Here is a 10316-nt window from a genome sequence, read left to right as displayed (position 1 = left end):
CTAATTGTTCGAAATATTTTAAAAGACACACTATGCATCACTCTTCCCCTTTCCTGAGAGTTCCAACTTTGGTTCTGTCCCTGAATAACTGTTATTTTTTATAATTCCTAATTTTTTAGTTATTAACTCTTGAGTCTCAGCTTATTCATCCGCAAAATGGGCCAAACATTACCAGCCTCATAGTTGTTCTAGTCATTAAATAAGGCAAATAAATGCTTAATCCCGAACTTGGTGCCTGGTATGTAGTCAATAAACCCAGACACTATTATCCTTGAGGCCTCAGCCTCTGAGTCGGCAATTTATGGGTAATGTCTCCATCTAGTTTCTGAGTCCTCCAAAAGGAAAGAAGTGTAAATAAAGGGGTGGGATAGGGGAAAGGAGGAACGAGTCACGTTACTTTACTCTAGACAGGGATTTTATCCTGAGCTATGATGTTATACTCTTGGGCCTCTGTGCCCTATCTTTGCTTTCTCCTGGACTGCGAATTCCTGATTAATTCACTCACCTTCCCATGCGAAAACCATTTGCTGACCAAGAATTCTGTGTCCCCAAGGCCCAGCTCAAGGCCTGACCCAGATATAAAACAGCGGCCTCAGCCCTTGGCAAACTCACACGCTGCCTGTGGGCTACTTTATAGGGGACCTTAGCTCCTCAGTCCGCTGGCGGACACCCTGAGGGGTTTTTAAGAGAGGACTGCTCAGCCGCCTGCCCTGACCCAGGACCACGATCTGCTCACCGCCACCCCGCGTCCTCCCGCCACAGATTCTGGTCCCTTTCTGTGGTTCCGCCGGCAGGACGCGGGCGGGGGAGAGGCCTCCCGGACACCTCGGACAAGCTCTTGGTCAGGCAGCCGGGAGAGGGGAAGGACAGGGTGACGCAAACAGCTCGTGGGCGTGGAGCGGTTGCAGTCCGCCCCCTCCACGTCATTCAGTAATCCTCCAGAAGTTGGGATCCTCGCTAACCACCCGGGTCGGCTTTAGCTCAAGCGGTTACTCCGTCCCACTGGACTTCTAGTTCCTATATGGGGGTTCGAGACCCGCGGGTGCTTTCTGACCCTTTTGCCTACTGAATTAAAATAGAATTTCATCTCTTCAGAAAAATTTAATACTTCCTCTATCATTCTTCATTTTGCCCAGTAACATAATTCATCGGTTGATGACAATAAATTGAGGTAGATATGACGGCTGGACGGAGCGCATGGAACGTCACTCCTGGGTCCCAAGTTAGCCTGATCCTAGATGGCCGAATGACCAACCTCAAGCGTGAGATAGGATACGTGCCCGCAAAAAAAATAGCGCGGGACCCGAAATTAACAGTTAAGGTCAGAATCTCGGGACCTTCGAGTCACAGTGTGGATAATAAATACTCCAAGTACAACGAGAACGCCTCCAGAACGTAAATACAACCACTGCCATTTATTTTATCTTTTAAATCCAAGTATAGTTGACTTAGTGTTATATTAGTTTCTAGTGTACAGCAAAATGATTGTTATACATACATATTTATATTCTTTTTCAGATTCTTTTCCATTATAGGTTATTACAAGATATTGATCCCCCCACCCCCGCGCATATATCACGGTCGGTGAACCACAGTGATACCTCTCCTCCCTTACACCTTAGCCGCCCCCAGTTTTTCTTTCAGGTCCTGGATCGCCCCGAGTTCCTCCCTTGCAGCCTGGGAGGTTGTACCCACGTGGAACGGTCTGCCATGCGCCTCACTCCCAACCAAAAGATTTCCGTCCTTCACCTAGCTTGTTGGGAACACAAAGTTTCTGTTCTTATCCTCCCTTCACACCTTACTGGTTTCCTTCATAACCTCTGCAGGATCTGCAGGCATTGTATGTAATTTGGCTTGATGTGGGGATAAGCCGCGCGGAAGTAGGACCTTCTACTCTGGTAGTACTCACCGCATCTCGTACTTGTAGGCCATACTGAGCGATGGTTGACTTGGTTAATAACGCGCACACACAAGTACTTTTCAGATTAAACTCCTGCAAGTGGAACTGCCATCTTCAGGGCTTTAGAAATGCACTTCGGATGTTCCCTCCAGAAAGACCAGATTAAGATGGGGAGGGGCCTTGGGTCTCAGGGGATGAAATCCCGGTGGCTCCAGGGAAGAGGAGACTGCGCTCTCAAGGGGGAAGTGGGGGGTGGTCAGGGCCACGGAGAGGTTCTCCTGGGGACGCTCTCGGGCAATAGTTCCAACTTTCCTCTGGACCCTGCATCGGTAGGGACCACCTACCAGCCGGCGTTGCCTTCCACCCGCCTTGGCTTTGAAGTCTTTTGATCACACCACGGGCATTCGATCACACCAGGATGTATCCCGCTTTCGAGTCTTTTCAGGGTTGCTGCCCCACCTCCTCAGTGAGCACTGATCAGCCCGCAGCCGCAGCTCAGGCCTGCGCCCCACCCCCATGCCTTCCTCTGCAGTCACTGAGAACACATTCCTTTGGTTTGCGCCCCAGGCATAAAGAATCCCTGGGACCGCGTGCCCTCAGGCGATGGGCAACCAGGCCTCTTGTGGCCTCACTATGTGCCTCAAGCTGGCGGGTGCAGAGAAAACCTTCAGGGGCTCGAGCACCCGATACACCCTAATAAGCCACAGGATCCTCAAAGGGGCCTAGGAACAGCCAACATCCCGCAAGCAAACACCTCCACCTGAGGGAGAGACCTGGCTCAGAAAAAGGAGCATCTCTCTCTCCACCCACCCACTCACCATGGAACCTTGGACCTCGCAAAGGAGAGAAACTGAGAGGCGAGCTTGTAGAGCTGGCCCCAGCTTGGAAGCTGAGCTATTAGCAGTCATGTGGGGAGGGGGACGGGAGAGGAGAGGAGGGATTAAACTGGACATTAGTCAATACTTATTTTCTAATCTTACATGAAGAACACAAATTACTGAACTGTAAAGCAAAACAAATGGCAAACCCTTCCTGCTTTGGTTCAGAGGACTCCTCCACTGAGGGATCTTCTTAAAATTTCAGATTCCTGGGCCACACCTCAGACAGCAGAATCAGGATCATTGGGTGGTACCCCCAAATCTGCATTTTTAAAGAACTCTAAGGTGACTATTTCATACCTCCTTCCTCCCCTTGTCTTGTATTTCCTAAAATGAATTCATGTACACCCAGGAGAATTTCCTCGCCATCCTACCACCAAAGCCACTTCTCCCCCTGCATCCTAGAACAGTGCTTGGCATACGACAGGCATCCAATACATATTTACTGAAAGAATGAATGAGTGTTTGGAATGATAATCCCACCCCCTCCTTTCAGGGAGGTGCTAACTTTCCTTATTTCCTCAGCCAGGGGAAATCCCATTGCTTTCCAGAAGTGAATGGTTAGGCTCCAGAAACTGATGCATTAAATCAAGGGGGGAAAACCCAAACAAATGCATTACATCTCCCCGGCAGCTCTTGGTAAACCAATAAATAGTTGAGAGAGGACTGAGCCTGATCTCATTAAAACCATAAAGTCAATGGCTTTCCTTTAAGAATGTTGCTTTCTGCATATTTACATCATGATGCTAACACAGCTGGAAACTGGAGGATTCCTGCTAGATTCCAGATGTGGCTGGCAGGATCTTAATCTGCTTCCCGCTCAACCTGACCTGGCCCCCTTGGGAAACAAAGATTTGCCTTTGGAGCTCAAAGTAGAGAAGGCTTAGAGAGCTAGACACCCCTCCTCTGCTCAGCCCGAGCTGCTGTCCCAGCAGCCGCAGCCATTTCTTTAACATTGGTTCTCAAACTCTCCCCTGTGTCAAAATCACCGGGGAGACTTGTTAAAATCGCTGGCTCCATCCCCTGAATTTCTAATCCAATAGGTCAGAGGTGGAGCCCCCAAATTTTTACTTCTAAGAAGCTCACAGGTAATGCTGCTAGGACTGTAGTTCCCAGGACTACGCTTTTAAAAACTTTGGCCTATGGCAGATCTTCCAAATCTGCTGGGATATTTGTCACTCAAAGTGCAGCCCTGGGAACAGTGGCATTAGTGTCACCTGGAAACTTCTTTGAAATGGAGAATCTCAGGCTCCATCTCCACAATTTAATGAGAATCATTTCAACAACTTTGAGAAGCACTGACCTGGGGTGTGTGGTAAATATGCTAATTTCTGGTCTTCTTTGGGTCCAACTGGAAGACTCTCACGGGGTAGGGCCTAGAAATCTGCATATGTAACAAGGTCCCCAGGGGGTTGGGTTCTTAGGCGGGGTGGAGTAGGTGACAGAAAATTGTTGCTTTGCACATTAAAATCACCAGGGGAGGTCTTGAAAGTACTGAGGCCCCGAGTCCCTTAAAACCAATTAAAATCACAATGTCTGACACTGAGGTCTAGCCTTTGGAATTTTAAAAAGCCCCTCAGGGATCTAACAAGTAGCAGGGTTGACAACCACTGCTCTTGGCTTGTTGCTGGATATATGCCTTCCCCCTTGGCTACCCAAAGTAGTGGTTAGAAGAGTCTAGAGTCAGAGTTGGGTCTGAATCCTGACTTAACCATTAATAATGCCTCCTTGAGTAAATTACACAAGCTCGCTAAGCCTCAGTTTCCCATTTTGTAAACTAAAGCAAATGTAAGATGATAAAAGACAATGTGTCCTAGCACTCAGATTATTCTGGTTGGCACCAGAATGGAATTGGAGGCTCTCCAAGACCCTTTGTGATTCAATTTCCCTCTTACCAGCCAGCTATGCAGCCATCTTTGGCTGCTATAGGACAGAAGCTTGTAGACTGTTAAGTGTGTTAAAATGCAAAAGGGGACACATGTTCTCAGAAGGCTCTGCAAACACTCACAGGCCCAGATGATGGGCATTATCATTTGAAGGCCAAGTGTAGTCCCACTATGACTGCGAGTGTCCTTAGGGTGACAGCTGGCCCACCAAGGGGTCACCTAAGAACGTGTGAGGAGGCGGTGTGACCAACCCAAGGCAGTTCTATACCCCCAGCCCTCAGCAGCTCTCTTGTGGGTCTGGGACAGTCTTAGAGGCAGGGGATCACCCTGCTTCCAGAGGAAGGGCCTTTACCTGCCCAGTGTGGCCTCATAGGGCCTGGCCCTGAATCTCAGCCCCAGAGATCCCATCTTGGCCCAGGATGCAGGTTTTCCACAAAGCAAGGGCAATTCAAAGGCCTCCACAAATGCTGAGTAAAGAAAAAGAAACTAAACTCACAGGCTTATCCCCAAACATGATTTTTCTAATATTGAAAATAGAGTTAGAAAGTTGAACAAAGGGTTTTTCTTTCTAATCATTCACTGTTTTAAATGCCTATGTTAGTTGCTACTGCCATCCAACAACTTCTCACAAACTTAGGGACTTAAAACACCACCACAATACTAACTCTTTCCCAGTTCTATGAGAATTCTGGGTGGACTTGCCTGGGTTCTCTGCTCAGGGTCCCACGGGGTAAAATTCCAGTGCCGGTGGGCTCTTACCTGGAGAAGAATTGGTTTCCATGCTCATTTGGGGGGGCTGTTGAAGGTCTGAGGGGCCCATTTCCCTGCTGGCTGTCAGTGGGGCTGCCCTCTGCTCCTAGGAGCTACCCAGGGGCCTTCTTACTTGGCTTTGTCTATCCTCAAGCCAGCAACTTGGCACCAAGTATTCCTCAGCCCTCAAATCTCCGACTGCCACCTTGGCTACCAGTTGGAGAAACCCTGCTTTTAAATAAGGGGCGTGTGACTAGATCGGACCCACTGGAATAATCTCCCTTTTGCCATCAAGGGAGTAACACTAGGGGTGGAGTTCACGTAGGCCATCTTAGAATTTGGCCTACCACAATGCCTGTTTTGTTTTATTTTAAAACTTATTAATAATTTATTTGGGCACAATAAAGGAAAGACAATATGTGGTATATGCTCACATTTTCCTCAGAAACAAAACCTGTAAGTAAGAACCTGTTCCAGTAATTTGACAAAGGCTATCACTGGTTCGTAGAATTATAGGTCATCTTTACTTTTTCTTTCTGTTTCTCCGTATTTTCTAAACCTTTTGAAAGAGAAAGTGTTAATTTTGCAAAAAGAAAAAAGTTACCTTCAAAAGCAGAGAAACCTGACTCTATTAGATGTTAAAAGATACTAAATTAACACCAATTTAGGTGGTGTGGTACAGATGCAAGCACAGATATACAGATCAGAGGAAAAGAAAATGTGGTCCAAGACACAAGCTTATATGGATAACCAAGTGTTATCTCCAAGAAGGCAAAACGATATAATGGGGAAGGAAGTAACTGTAAAATTCCTGGAGCTGGGATAAAAATTTGGAGGTGGAAGTATTCATTAAGACCCTAAATTCCCATCTCTCAGTAAATCAAATTCAAACTGGATTTAAAAGTTAACAAGGAAATGATAGACACATTAGGAAATACACCTCAATTCACAAATATGATTTTTCTAAAGCTAAACATATGGTTAGAAAGATGACCAGAGGGCTTTTATTTTTAATCATCCACTGGTATAAATTCCATAATCTCTAAAAAAGGTATAGGATATTAATAAATACCTCTGAAGATCTACTTTCTGTTTGGGGTATTCCTCCTGGTTGAAACTCTCAAGTATGTAAACTATAGACCACACATAAAGGTGTTTGCTCGTTACTCAGGTACCCAGGGTTCCCGCCAGTGTAGCATCTCTCATGTTGAAAACAGTTTGCATTCATAGTAAAGTCTCCCCATGTTCCTAACATCCTCAGGGTTTCTCCCCAGTGTGCAATGCCAAGATGGGCTGTGCTGTGAGCTCTCTCTGAAGGCCTTTCCACATCACACCCGGTTGGGACTTCTCTCTCCTCTCTTGCTGCCGGGCTGCCACTGCCCCATGGACGGCCAGCCACGATTCCCTGTTGCAGGCTCAGAACTGGGTTGTGGTTTGATGACCTACTCGTCCTATACGTATTGACGACCTACTGTGTGTCTAAGCTAGATGCTTTGGGGGCAGAGGATGTGCTTGCAACACCAGGAAGCATGCAGTGCTGCGGAATTCAGGTCTGTATGAAAGTATACAGCATAGGACTCAAGGGGGAGCAGTTATCAAAACTGTGTTGTAGGTCCCTGTGCATTTCTCTGATGAGAGAGCCCTTAGTTTTCATCAGGAGTCCCTGGCTTAAGGAAGATTAGGAATCCCTGCTTGAGGCTGGAAGTTACTAGGATCTGAATGAAGGAGTTTCTTCTCAGAGTAGGCCTGGGATTTGAAGCTGCATGTTGGCCGTTGAGAGGCTGTTCTTCCTTCATTCTCAGCCATGTCCAGGAACTGCCCCTGCGTGCCTGGAGAACTGAGGACACAGGGTGCTGACGCCCTGGCCCCGTTTTTCCTCCCTTCCCCCACCACGGTGGGACTGACCTCATCCTCCACCAGGGTTGCTCCCCTCACCCTCATGTCTGGGAGCCCGACTGAGATCCGCCATCAGGGAAAGGGCCCTGGCTGCAGATGGCTTCCTTAAACTCGAATTATTTATGGGCTGTTGCCAGGGAGCTTTGGGACTCACTGGTCCTCCTGACAGGGGAGAGAGTGGTTTTCCATCTGTTCACTCAAAAACTCATTTCCGCCCAAATGAGAATATTTAATCAAAAGTCTTTTTCCTCTGTCTCTGCTGCTCCCAAATCTCAGACCTTCTTCCTTCTCACACAACTGAAGGAAGAGGCTCCTGGAAATGGGGAACAACTCTCTAAGCATGAAACTTCCACCCCCAAGTTGTTAGAGGGTCAGGCCATCTGTTCCAGACGGAATGGCCCATTCTGCAGTGTGACCAGGCAGCCATTTGTGCCTTCTCTGGACCCAGATCTTCTCCTTGATCTGTGTGGGGCCTGCTGACCCACGTGTGCACTGCCTCGGGCGGGCTTCTCAGCCAGCATGGACTGAAACTGCCCCAGGGACAGGGACACCAACAAGTCCGCTTTCCTGGAAGAGACCTGGGGAGAGTGCTGGATGTGGGCTTCTTCCAGCTCACACGCCTGAGAGCCCCCGAGGAAGACACCCCAAGTGTCTAGCTGGTAACCGGGCTCTGGGGTAACACTTTCTGAATACTTTACTGTGTGCCAGGCCCTGTGCTAGGCGTTGGGACACAGGGGTGGGATAGCACCCCTCCCTCACAGCAGCTCACACCCCAGCAGGGGAAGCCAAGAAGGATGGAGGAAATTACTCTGAGTAAGTTACTGGGCCTGTGATAACGAATGCACAGGGGATGGAGGGAGGGGCTTCTGGTCCAAGCTTGAAAAATGAGATTGAACAAGCACATTATTTCCAGTTTTCCATTTACCTACAGGGCACTCAGTCCTTGAAAGTGGCATCCATTCAAGCACTCAAACCAGAAAATGTATCCTCCTCACCCCTCTTCCCCTCTCACTCCAGATGTAAGTCCTTTTGCCAAGGTTCCTGATGACATTCACATGGTCAAATCCAACGGGGACACCAATGATTTAACACGGCTGATGCTCCCTCCTTCTTGAATGCTTCTCCTCTGTTGTCTTCCAGGCCTCCTCACATAACTTCTCAGGCCCTTTTGCAGGTTTCTCTTCCTCTACAGAGCCTTCAAATGCTGGAGCAATCCTAGGCTGTGCCCCAGGCACTCATTTTCTCTATGTTTTCTCACTAGGTGATCTCACCCGGTCGTGGGTTTTGAATAACATCTAGAGTATCTGATGATACCCAAACACCCCATCTCAGGCCTGACCTCTTCCCTGAGCTCTTGGCCTGGATATCTAAAAGCCTTCTTGACAGCCCACTTGGATGTTTAATGACTTCTCCACTGTAAACTATCCAAAGCAGAACCCTTCCTTTTCTTTTGCTGGCAGTTTCTACCCTCTTTTTCTGCATTTTAGAAAAAATGGCACCACCTCTTAGCAAGCTGTTCAAGGTGAAATCATTAGCATCCCTCTTAAATTCTCCCTTTCTCTCACACCTTTTCTCCAACCCATCTTCAAGTCCTATCTGTTCTACCTTCAAAATATACCTCAACTCCTTCCATGTCCTTCCATCTCTAGGGCCACTGCCCTGGTCCTCCATCATCTCTTGCTCGGATGACTATAATGGCCTCCTGACTGGTTTCCCAGCTTCCACTCTTACCATCCACCCCACTCTATCTTCCACACTGAAGCCAAAGCAATCTTTTAAAGATATACTAGAAAATTAAGAAAATAATCCCATTTGTAGTAGCATCAAAAAAAACAAACAAACAAACAAACAAAAAACCACCAACAGACAATTTAAGGATTAACATAACCAGGCTTCTGTGAAAGACTTATACACTGAAAAGTGCATACCATTGCTGAAAGAAATTAAAGAAGACACAAATAAATGGAAAGATAACCTGTATTCATGGATTGGAAGACTTAATATTGCTCAAATGTCAATACTGCACAAAGTGATCTACAAATTCAATATCACCCCTAACAAAATCCCAAAGATTTTTGTGCAGAAAAGGAAAAATCCATCTCAAAATTCATCTTGAGTCTCAAGGGACCCTGCGTAGCCAAAACAATCTTGAAAAAGAGAAACAAAGTTGAATGACTCACATTTCTTGATTTCAAAACTCACTATAAAGCTATAGTAAGCAAAACAATGTGGTTCTGGCATAAAGACTGACATGTAGACCAATAGAACAGAGAGCCCAGAAATAAAGCCTTGCATATATGGCCAAATGATTTTGAACAAAAGTGCCAAGACCATTCAGTGGGGAAGAATGTGGAGAAACTGGAACCCTGATGCACTGCTGGTGGGAATGTAAAATGGTGCAGCCACTATGGAAAACAGTTTCTCAAAAAATTAAAAATAGATCCAGCAGTTCCATTTCTGGGTATACACCCACAAGAATGGAAAGCAGGAATATGGTATTTATACACCCATATTCATAACAGCATTATTCACAATAGCCAGAAGCTAGAATCAATCCAACTGTGCACTGATGAATGAATGGACAAACAAAATGTGGTATATACACAATGGAGTATTATTCAGCCTTAAAAATGAAGGAAATTCTGACACATGCTACTATGAGGAATAACCCTGAAGACATTATGTGAAGTGAAACAGGCTGGTCACAAAAGGACAAATATGGTATGATTCTATTTATATCAAATACCTAGAGGAGTCAAATTCATCAAGAGAGAAAGTCAAACAGTGGTTACCAGGGGCTGGGGAAAGGGAGAATGAGGAATTAGTGTTAATGGATGTAGTTTCAGTTTTGCAAGATAGAAAAAATCCTGGGGATTGGTTGCACAACAATGTGAATATATGTGATGCCACTGTACACTTAAGAAGGGTTAAAATGGTAAATTCCATGCTACGTATATTTACTACCAAGAAAAAAAAATCTGATCATGGCACACCTCTCCCCATCTC

This window comes from Camelus dromedarius, chromosome 3 (genome assembly GCF_036321535.1).
Source record: "Camelus dromedarius isolate mCamDro1 chromosome 3, mCamDro1.pat, whole genome shotgun sequence".
Lineage (NCBI taxonomy): Eukaryota > Metazoa > Chordata > Mammalia > Artiodactyla > Camelidae > Camelus > Camelus dromedarius.
Note: the sequence above shows the minus strand (reverse complement) of the source record.